This window comes from Lissotriton helveticus, chromosome 4_1 (genome assembly GCF_964261635.1).
Source record: "Lissotriton helveticus chromosome 4_1, aLisHel1.1, whole genome shotgun sequence".
Lineage (NCBI taxonomy): Eukaryota > Metazoa > Chordata > Amphibia > Caudata > Salamandridae > Lissotriton > Lissotriton helveticus.
In genome coordinates, this window is record NC_136063.1 from 1,231,792,870 (window position 1) to 1,231,805,380 (window position 12,511).

Consider the following 12,511-nt stretch of genomic DNA (forward strand, 5'->3'; position numbering starts at 1 on the left):
GAGTATTTGTTTACACCCCTATCACAAAAATAGAACTCTTGGAAATGAAAAAGTTAATTCCCTGTCACGATAAAGATCCAGCAGGGTTCCACCGTGAATTAAAAGACATGCTCCGTATGGGAGAATACACGTATCCTGATATCATTAAAATATTAAAGGTCCTGTTGCCTGCGGGCATATATGAAAAACTCAAAGAAAAAGAATGGGAGGTGGGAGAGAAAAAGATAGATTGGACAGCATTAGAAACTGAAGATAACACACGAGTTCCAGGTACCGGTCTTGGGGATAAAGCTAAAGCTTTGCCCGAATTGTTAATACAAGTCTTGCCAAGATTACTAGCCACGAAAAAGGAAGACTGGGATGCTATCTCAGCCTGTAAACAGAAACAAGACGAAGAGACTAGTGATTTTTATTCGAGATTTGAGAAATGTTTCATTATTAATAGTGGTCTGAAAACAAGTAGTGAATCGTATCCCCATCTTTTTGTTACCAAACTAGTTGAGAATTCAAGTCCACAAGTTAAAAATCGAGTACTGAAAGTCGAGAGTACCTGGCAAGCTAATACTCCGTCACAGATGCTCCAGATGCTACAGTACCACCAGAACAGAATTAGGGAAGAGCAAGAACACGAAAGGAGACGTATGAAAGACACGAAAATGAAAGTGTTAGTTGCACAGTCTGTTCCACAAGACAGTCAGAAGAGGGGTCCGAATCAAGCCAGTCATCCTGCAGTTCCCGTTAAAGGGACCTGCAATTATTGTTAACAGCCAGGTCATTATATAAACGAATGTGCAGTTCTGAAACACAACATAGCTACTGGTAAAACGAAGGAGAGACCACGTCCGCCTAGACAAGAACAAGTTTCACAGACTTCCCAGCAGCCGCAGAATGCACCACAGACAGTTACAGTACCGCAGCCTATAGCTGCAACACAACACGTTACACAGCAGATGTACCAGTATGCACAGTCAGAGTATCCAGATTATCAGCCGTATTCATGAAACAGCCTAGAGAGGGAGGTTGGCTTGCCTTTCATCGAGATTCCTGTAGATCAAGAGGGTCCCTATGTACACAGTCAAGTATTAGGGAAAGACAGAAAGTTTCTGATTGATACAGGGGCAAGTAGGACTACCATCAGTCATGACGAGGTTCCAGGGGCTCCACTCTCAGGCTCTAGAAATGTTTCCCTTGGATTTTCAGGAAAGCCTATTGTTAATGAAATATCGAAACCAGTTACTCTAGAAGTTGGTCCATTGTCCCGAACTACAGACTTGTTACTCACGAAATCATGTCCAGAAAATTTGTTAGGCATTAAAACTCTGAAAGAATTAGGGGCAGTCATATGCTGCTCCCCAGAAGGGGTACGACTGTTCCTGCGAGACTTTAAAGGTCATTATGTATTACGTGATTCTGATCCAAGATTATTGAATGTACCACAGCATTTATGGGCGCAAGGTCCAACTGATGTAGGTTGTATGCATATCACACCCCATCGTGTCACTCTGAAGAAAGGTGTTGTATTACCACGAATCCGACAGTACAAATTGCCACCTGAGGCTGTAGCAGCCTTATCCAAAATTATTGACGAGCTTATTGTTCAAGGAGTAGTTGTAGAAACTGACTCCAATGTATGTAATTCTCCTATCATTCCGATTCTGAAACGTACTGATCCAAATGCACCTCCAGTTTATCGATTAGTGATTGACCTTCGAGAACTTAATAAATGTATCATACCCCAGTACCCAGTGGTTCCAGATATTTCTTCCCTATTGACAGCCATTGATTCTGAAGCTACGTTCTTTACAGTTATCGATCTCAAGAACGCATTCTTCAGTGTCCCCATTCATCCAGACAGCCAGTTCCTTTTCGGATTCTGTTTAAATGGAAGAAGCTATAAATTCACACGATCACCTCAAGGTTTCACAGAAAGTCCTAGCATTTACAGTCAAGCACTTAAAAGACAACTAGACAATATTCACATGCCAACTGACACTGCTCTGCTCCAGTATGTCGATGATCTATTGATCACAGCCCGTTCTGAACGTGACTGCGAACGTGCGTCACTTACAGTTTTGTATTTCCTGGCCGAGATGGGGCACAAGGTGTCCCCTTCTAAATTACAATTCTGTGTCCAGCAAGTGGTCTACCTAGGACACTTACTGTCCAAGAGGGGTAGGCAGTTGACACCTGACCATATCCAGTTAATAGCACATCTTCCACAGCCCAAGACTCAGAAGGAGGTACGAGCTTTTATCGGCCTCACTTCTTACTGCAGACAATGGATTCCTCAGTACGCATATCTAGCCAAACCACTGATACAGTTAACGACACAGGAGGCAGCCGTATCGACTGTCCTCCCTTGGACCCAGGAACATACACTTGTTTTCAATGAGTTAAAGAAAGCTTTATGTCAAGCACCTGTTCTAGCAACACCAAACTACAGTAAGCCTTTTACACTTTTTGTCACTGAACGTGATGGTACTGCATTATCTGTTCTCACACAAGATCAAGCAGGACAATACAAGCCCTGTGCTTATTTTTCTAGCACATTAGATCCGGTGGCCCAGGCTCTGCCTGCGTGCCTCAAGTCAGTTGCAGCCACAGCTCTAGCTATCAGACAAAGTGATTCCATAGTGTTAGGACACTCCCTGAAAGTACAAGTTCCACACTCCGTGGAAGTTCTTTTAAACCGAACACAGACTCAGCACTTGACAATTGCACGTTTAACAGGTTATGAACTGACACTGTTTCAGCCACACATAGAAATCAGACGCTGCAACATTTTAAATCCAGCTACACTGTTACCGTCAGTTACTTCAAATCCTGCCACACATGACTGTGTGGAAGTTGTTAACACCATGACAAAGCCAAGACAAGACTTGACAGACATTGCATTACCTGATCCCGACCTGACACTTTATGTGGATGGTTCATGTATGAGAACAAGTACAGGAGAACTAGTAGCCGCGTATGCAGTGACTACTGAAACCGAAGTTATAGAAACACATCGTATTGACACCCTGTCTGCTCAAGCAGCAGAGCTCGTCGCTCTGACCCAAGCCTGCATACGTGCCAAGAACCTGAAAGTAAATATATACACAGATTCACGTTATGCATTCGGAGTCGTACACGACTTTGGAGTGCTCTGGCAAGAAAGAGGTTTCATGACTTCTCATGGAACCAAGATTCAGCATGGCCCCCTCATTCAAGCTCTGTTAGATGCAATACATTTACCGACAGCTATCGCCGTCATGAAGTGCAAGGCACATACGAAAGTCACTGACATCATTTCCCAGGGTAACGATCTAGCAGATCGAACAGCCAAGCTCACAGCTCAGACTCCAGACATTCCAGTTAACCCGACACAGACAGACATTCCATATCAGACTACTTGTATGACAGTTAAGGACCCTACACAAGACGTAATAGATATACAGTTACATGCTACTCCAGATGAAATCAAGAAATGGTTATGTTATGTTATGTTATGTTATTATTGTTTTGTATAGCGCAACGGTTACTCAAAAAGAGTGTCCCGGCGCTTTAGGTAAGGGGAAGTAATGCAAGATAACACAACACAGTTTAAAAGAACATAAACAACCAACAGAGAGTAAAAGAAAAACTACCTGGAGGCCTACTGGGAGAACAACCAGGTTTTGAGCCCTTTCCTAAACTCAAGAAGAGTAGTAGCCCCCCGAAGAGGGAGCGGCAACGAATTCCACATCTGTGGGGCCAATAGACTAAAAGAACGGCCGCCCAGGCGGGCCCTCTTAACACGAGGGACCGCCGCCAAGAGTAGAGATTCCGACCTCAACGAACGAGCCGGATGGTAAAAGGCCAGTCTCTTTTGGAGATACTGCGCCCCCACCGCATGGAGCGCCTTATAGGCCAAGGTCATAGCCTTGAAGGCGATCCGTTTGCGGATGGGTAACCAATGCAGCGTCAGCAGTAGCCCAGAGACGCTAGTACGTCTATTTAGACCAAAAATGGCCCTGGCCGCCGCATTCTGCGCAACTTGAAGCCGCTGTAGCAGGTACTCTGGTAGGCCCAGGTAAAGAATGTTGGCATAATCCAACCTGGAGCCAATCAGAGCCTGCACAGTCAGCCTCCTATGCTCCTCTGACAGAAGAGGCAGAAACCTCCGCAGCATTTTTAATAGGCCAAAGCATGTGCCGGTCACCTCAAGGATTTGGGCCTTCAACGTCAGCCCCTTGTCCATCTTGACCCCCAGGTTTTTAGCCATAGGGGAAGAACCGGATGGTGGAAACATGTTGACGGGCCACCATGCCTGCCAGCTGGGCTCTGTATCGCACCCGAAGAAGAGTACCTCCGATTTGTCGGAATTGCACTTGAGGCTGTTCAGTTGGAACCATGTGAACACCGCCCCAAGGCAATTCCGGATACTCTCCCCGTCAAAGTCAGCCCCTCTCTCGCAAGAGAAAAGGAGCTGGGTGTCGTCGGCATACGACACGATCCGGGCACCAAATGACTCCGCCACCGCCGCCAAAGGGGTCATAAAGATGTTAAAAAGGGTCGGGCTCAAAATAGAGCCCTGAGGGACCCCGACTCCCAGTGGCGGCATCACGGCCGAGTCAGGTGGTGTCCAGACCGTCTGTCTGAACAAGGAGGGGTCCAGACAGATCAAGGATGGTTGACGAAGGGAAAAGCCACATGGTTTCTCCCCGACTCTATGGTTCAAGTCATTATTAACACCGCACATAGTCCAGCACACTTAGGAGAAAAAGCCATGTTAGACAGTATTCAGAACCTCTGGTTCAACAAGCATTTACGAGCAGCAGCCAAGCAGAAAGTGCGTACCTGCATGATCTGTTGTCAGTTCAATCCAGGTAAAGGTGTTCCGGTGGAACAAGGTGGATTCCATCCTCCTGACCACCCTTTTGAAGTCCTCCAGATGGATTATATTCAGATGGAGCGATGTCGAGTTTTCAAGTATGTCCTTGTAGTTGTATGCGCTTTGTCCAGGTGGACAGAAGCATATCCAGTTCCAGATTACACCGCTGCGACCACTGTCAGGCAGTTGGTTCGTGAGTATTTCCCCCGTTATGGTTTACCTAGGGTCGTGTATTCAGATAACGGCCAGCCATTCTCATCCGAGCTCATAAAACAAGTATCCCTTCTGTTAGGGTACCAGTGGAAGTTCCATTGTGTACGACATCCCGAAGCAGCCGGTCTCGTAGAGAGACATAACCAGACTTTGAAAATCCGAATTGCTAAAGTGTGTGCAGAGAAAGGTGTAGATTGGATAGTAGCACTGCCAGTCGCCCTTTTTTATATGAGAATGGTCGCTCATTCCCGTTCAGGTCTATCTCCGTATGAGGTAGTGTTCGGTCGCCCCCCAAATATGTGGGGTACACCTAGACCACGTACAATTACAGATGTTGACAGTAATATGCTGACAGATTACCTGGCCTGCTTGATGTCTGCACTACAATCTTGTCGTTCACAGGTTGCCGCTGCTTTTCCAGACAACACCGAAGTGAAACCGCACGAGGTCATACCAGGGGACCTGGTACTTGTGAGGAATTTTGATCGTTCAAGTCCGCTGGAGCCCCGCTGGAAGGAGCCCCGCCTTGTACTACTTACAACCAGGACGGCCGTGAAGATAGAAGGAAAGAAGGGGTGGCTACATTCCAGTCATATAAAGAAATTCCATGGACTCAAACCAAAGACTTTTCTCAAGGACTGCCCCGTTCTCAAGGACTGCCCAGATACTGAATCTAAACTTCCCCTGTTAGAGAAAACTCCGCAGCAGGAGTATAAAGACAAGCTCCGGTCTAGTAAGTCAGCCAGTTTAATTGTCTAAGTCCCTCTCGGGTGAAACGGTTAGACAGGTTCCTGACATGTATGAGATAGACCCACACAGTGAGAGAGTTAGTCCAAACTCTAAGAGATGTATCATTACTCTGTTCTTTCTATTATTTCTGAGTCTTATGGGTACTTGCATAAGTTATGCTTTACATTTATGTTTTCCTATTTCACATGTACATATGTTTTCTAATGTTACAGTAGAGCACACATTTAGTGACCTGCCTCCTCACGAGTTATCCTATCGTCTCGCTATGCGTAATAATACTTTTATCCGAATGCTGCACTATTCACACCAGACCAGCAATGCCACTAATTGTTGGGTGTGTGGTCGACTCCCCCCTTTCCAGACACCGAAGGGAGTTCTGCCACTCTTTCCCTATCCGTTTTCACATAATGGTTCGTGTGGAGCATGGTCCACGTTAACGTCATCCTCAACTGATATGTCCCTTCTGAATCGAACATGTTTCCCAGACAAGGAAGGACTTTCCCATAGAACAGGGTTAGATCTAGAAAATTAAGTATGTGATCTAGGTAATTATTCCTCGAATTTCATGGTTCTGAATGTTCAGTCCGAGACTACTCCAGATTTACCTGCTATTTCAGTTCTACCAGTCAAAGGCGAATTATGTGTCAGAAAGAATGGTTCCGCACATGTAGGACATAGTGATTGTACTACTGTGGTCGAGTATGGTGACAGTGGGAAATCTATTTTCAAAGCTTCACGTCATTCTTATTTTGTTTGTGGCCAGACCGCATATGTTCGTCTGCCCCTCGATTGGGATGGAACCTGTTACATTGCCTTCCTACTGCCACCAGTTTTCTAGCCCCATCTGATTATCACAGAAACACACATCTAGTACACGTTAGACATAGAAGGGAGACCGAGTCCCCAATTGTCGATCAAACTGAAACTGCCTTAGAACAATATCAAGATTTCAATAAAGGTTTCTTTTTCTTCATAGGTCCTGTTCAGAATAGTAAGTTAATACGTAGGCTAACCAGAACCCTTGAAGCAGTAGTGAATGAGACTACTTCCGCTCTAGGTAACTTAACTGAGGAGCAATCTGCTATGAGATTTGTTGTGCTCCAAAATCGTCTCGTCCTTGACGTCATACTGGCCGATAGAGGAGGAGCTTGTAGAGTCATCGGATCTAGTTGCTGCATTTTCATTCCTAATAACGCGCCGTCTGTTTATTCAGCTATAACCAGACTTCATAAAATTGCCCATCAGTTACACCAGAATCCAGGCACCTGGACATGGTCCGGTTGGCTCTGGAGTATAATATCTGCCTGGGGATGGAAAGTATTGTCATTCCTAGGTATAGCAGTAATGATCATATTCAGTTGCTGCCTCTGTTTACAATGTGGCCCTGCGATTTGCGGCTTGTGTGCTACCTCTTGTATTCCTAGTCCTAAGTCCCGTTCCAAGACAATTCGAGACGAGCAAATGATGCTATATGAACAGATAGATGGTATCATGAATATTGATGTTTCCTGATGGAAACGTAGGGCACAAGGAGGGAATGTGGAAAAGTGAATTTTGCCTTGTCATATGTGCCTACGTGTTCCCCATCCTATGTTATATGTGCATGATCGATATGCATATATCCCCCTATGATCGATTAAAGACGCAATTATAGTTGTGTCCAACGTTAGTATGCCAGTTTCCAGTTCTCGTGAAAGCAACGAGTATTAGGCCTATGTTGCCATGTTTTACATTATGCACGTTAATTCATCGCATTGTCCCCGTTTCTAGGCCTCAAAGGGCCCGGACACCAGATTCAAGCTCCAGTCTCCTGAACCCACTCCGAGGAGCGATGCAGCCCCCACCTGCATCCCTGACCCTTCACTTACTTCCTGCCGCGCAGCGCGGTGCCCGGCCTGGCTCTGCCTGCCTGTCTGCCAAGAATATGTTATGCCTCTAGTTATCAGTTCAGCTCTCCGTCTTCACATTCCTAAGCTACTGAACCGCATAAACATTTCCAGCTATAGTCTAGTCTTTCTGTCTCCATGCAAGTGAATTACTGTATTAATATTCATGGAAGATTCATAGCACACGCAATACATGTAGAATATATGCATGCATCAGCCTTAGTGTCAAGTAGCCTTTGCCCTGATAACTTTTAGATTCTATCAACATGTACTCCAAACACCAGATACCAGATATGCTATAGGTACATGTCGTCCTGACACCGCAGACTTTAGTCTCCTCTTCTAGTGCAGAAGTCATAGCCCCCAGTTCTCCCCGGTAACACGTCATTGTCCGTTTGCGCGCACCACTAGGTTAAAGGTCCCAGCTGCTCAGGTAGCCCCCTCCATGTATCCGCCCATTTCATGACACTTCTGTGACGTTCTCATCACATGTCTACGTGTACGCCCTGTACACGCCTTCATTTCACGCCCATGTCTCCTTATCTTACGCTTGTCACTAGTTACGCCTACTGTATGTAATGTAATTATGATGTTTTACTATATATATATATTGTACTGTTGATGAAGGGTGCAGCTGCCTCTCTATTTTATTTCAGGCTGTCCCGATCCAGTCCCTTCCCTTTTGCCTGAATAAAGCCCGTTCGACTCGGATACATCGGATCCTGCCTCTTATTTATTGAGCTATCTGTTATTATTAATGTATTCAAAAATAGTACCGGTAATTAATTATTTATTTACCACAATCTAACAGCCCATTCTGGCCTATGGAGAACAGGTAGCCTTGCAATAGTGAAAAACGAAAATGGCTGTAATTAACTATTAGGACATGCCGTACACATCAGGGCTTGTCCTACCTTCTACTTACAATGCACCCTGCCCTTGGGTGTACCATAGGCGTGTCTGATATGAAGACAAGGGAAGGTTCAGGGACTGGCAAGTAGGTGTACTTGCCCAGTCAGCATGACAGTACCAGACTGCACGCAGGCTCTGCAATGGCAGACCTTAGACACATTTTACCAGGCCGCTTCTGTGGGTGGCACAACCAGTGCTGCAAGCCCACCAGCAGCATTTGAATGTACACGCCCTGGGCACACTCAGTACACTATACTAGGGTCTGACAAGTAAACCAAATAGTCAATCATGGAATCACCAATTAATACATCAATATACAATAGGGAGAGCATATGCACTTTAGCACTGATCAGCAGTGGTAAAGTGCCCAGAGTCATAAAATAGTCAATAACAGGTCAGAGAAAATAAAGGAGGGAGGCAGAAAGTTCAGGGATGACACTGCAAAAAAAGGGCAAAGTCCAACACAACCCCCTTCCAGCGTAAACACAGGGTAGACTATTCACTACCTTGATGGGCTTCCCTTCTTAGGGCGATAGAACATGGACCTGGCCCGCAACCGCAGGGGCATATTCCATTTCTACGCCAATCTGAACCCATTTCAATTCCTCGGTCCATACTCTCAGGGTCCACCAAGCTAATCCCTGGGGAACCCTTTTCTTCACCTGTGGACAACACATGTGCAGCATCTAACCTTAACTTGCTCACAGGTGTGTCCCAAAAGACAGACAGCAAGTCACAGTGGCCACTGACAGTAGTCAGGAATGAGACCCAGGCCTTATGCCTCTCAGGGCTTTCAAACCTCTGTGGCGTCAGAGAGCGGGGGGCAGTAGCCCCAGGTGTGTGGCACCCTTTGTCCACTCTCCCTCCTGTCGGGTCAGGTATGACATCCTGGCATTGACCCACCAGCCCCAGGCCTGTACCCGGCGGCTGGACCAGAGACTAGGGTGGGCTTTCCCACACCCGGTCCTCTTCCTTGGGGCTTTGTACCCTCCCACCTGAAGCTGTACCCCCTTCCAGAATTGTCAGGGCACCTGTGACAGGTGTCCGGCACAATTTGCCCACCAGTTCAGGGGTTCTATCCTGCAACTGGGCAACCAGGTCAGGGGAAACACCCTGAACATGGCCTTCCGACCCAGGGTCAAGACCCTCGGGCTGCACCGGGGTCAGAGGCGAGGACTCCCTCCCTCTGCACCCCCTTCCAGAGCACGGCACCCTCCCAACTGGAGTGGTACACCTATAAGACCAACCGGTCAGGACACTGTTTACAGTTGTCTCTCCCTCCAGGTCAGACATCACCTGAACCTGGCTCTCCGACCTAGGGTCTAAACCCTCAAGCTGTACAGGGTCAGAGGCAAAAACTTCCTCCCTCTGCACCTCATTCCAGAGCACTGCACACTCCCAACTGGAGTGGTACCCCTAGAAGCTACCTCGGTCAGGACACTGATTACAGTTGCCCCTCCCTCCAGGTCAGACAACATCTGAACCTGTCTTCCCAGCCCAGGGACCAAACCCTGCAGTTGAACACTTGCCTGGCAAACCAGGACTTCCTTGGGAGCACACCTGCCCCCCCTGAGGGTAACACATAACTCCTGTGTTTTGTGATAGTCTGCCTGGCGCAGATCTCCCGTCCCCTGTCCATCTGACAGTGCGCAAAGATCCCCCAGGACTGAAGTGGTGTCACCATGATCATTCACTAGTGACGCAGCCCTTCTGGCTGGCCCCTGACCCACTGGTTCCTCCACTGGGGACTCTTTCCCCCTCCCGCCCCTCCATCTGGACATCTGCACCCTCCCAACTGGAGCGGCACTGCCAGACACCAGAACTACTGGAGCTCTGCTTACAGAGCCTCCACGTTCACTAGACACTGGGAGATCCTCCTCAAATGGCCTAAAAGTACAGCCTAGGCCCGACCTGATGTTCCCTTAAGAAACCATCAGGCCCTGAGACTGGATTTCGGGTACCTTGCGACAGAATCCTCACTCACTCCTCCTCCTCTGAGACAGGATGTGAGCCCCTACACCCTCCCACTACAATGGGACCAAGCTGAGCTACACTGAACCTCTTCCATCACCAGGACTGGAAGATACCTGAGCCACTCTTGTTGGAATCACTCCCCAATGCTTCTTCAGACCCTCTAGAATCCACCAACGGGTCAGGCTCCAATGTGAGCGCCCTGGGGTTAGAGAACTCACTCTCCAACAGGTGTTGGCATAGCTCTGGAAAACAGGGACTTACAATATGCTCTCCCACAATTGGATCACACAGCCCACTACAGGGGTTAACCAAACTATCCTTCACCTCACTATTCAGTGCCTCACACATGTACTCCACACCATTCTCCTGAGATTGGCAAGACAGTAACTGACTGTCTCTGTCACACAACCCACACTCTTCTGGGTGATCTTTACACTCACATACCAGGACTTTAACTTTAGGGGAACCCCTCTCCCTGCACCTCTCATCTAGAGTCAGTAGAGTGTCCCTCCCACGACTTGGACCATGAACCCCTGCGCCAGTTACCCTATTCCCCTCAGGGACACTGCGCACTACTGGAGCTACCTCATGTCCTTGAACCTCCGGGTGTATGTTAACCCCCTCCAAGTCAGGTGCCTCATCTCTGGGTGTGTGTACTACTCCCTCAGCAATAGAAAATTCAGTGTTGCTGCCGCCATCTGAGCTGGACTTCACCTAAAACTCAGCAAAGCGCAATCTCTGAGCTACACATATTTCTTGTTGCTGGTCCGAGACACTCATGGACTCAAGCCCCTCGAGCTCTAAATCAAGCTCCCTCATTATCAACTCATGTTCCATTTGCATTCTCTTTGCCTCTAGGGCCAATTTCCTATTCTCTAACGCCAGTTGTACCCTCAACTAGAGTTTGGCCACCTACATTTCGTGCATCCTGTTTTCTCTCCTGTCTGCCAACTCTTCTGGGGACAGACCTCGGGCAGAAACACTGCTACCCACTTGGGAGTGTGCACCCTCTCTTCCAAGACCCAGTGGTCCACCAAGCTGCTGCTCTACATCCTCATAATCCACTAAAATCTCCAGGGGCATTCCTTGCTGCCATCCAGGCCCTCAGCGCCTTGTGGTACTGCTCCTTCTTGGAGATTCCGGTTAGAGGAATTTAAAACTTTTTGCAGAAGCTCCTGAGCTGCTTGTTGGTGTAGCTTTCTATTTTCTCTTCCTCCCAAACACAGTCAACAGATGCAACAGATGCTGCGTTATCCACGATGACTGAGTCAGGCATTTTCTTTGAAACAATGGAGATCCCGGGCAAAAACAAGTATCAGAAGTACGTGGTTGTGTTATGGTCTGCACTCACTAAGTAGTGTTCACCAATCACTGTACAAGAGTTACTAATGCAAATCCAGAATCACTTCCACTGACCACCAATGTTAGAATTGGGGGTCTCTAGTTGGCACAAGTAGGTACTTGTGACAAATAGGAACCCTCTCCTCTATTCAGGATAAGGGGATTACACTTCTAAAATAACCCCTGCTCACCCCCTTGTTAGCTTGGCACGAGCAGCAAGGCTTTACCTCAGAGGCGTTGTAAGTTAAGCATTTGTGACCACACACAGTAACCCAGTGACAACACTGCAAATGGACACCATACAAGGTTGTATATCAAAAATAAGCATATTTTATATGGAGTTACCACAAGACCAATAAACAACAAAAATAATCCAGGGTACTATTAGATTTCAAGAGTTCTGGTTAAAAGGCTTATATCAAGGTTCTGTGCGAGTCGGTAGCCCTATCCGGCTACAGCCTTGTTGAAATAACACAGAGTATAGCAAATCCAGCATACCGCTTCGGTACGGGCCCAATCAAATGTCGACAGACTCAGTCACAGTACCTTTTACTTGAGGCGGCCGGCACGGATGAGCGTGCCG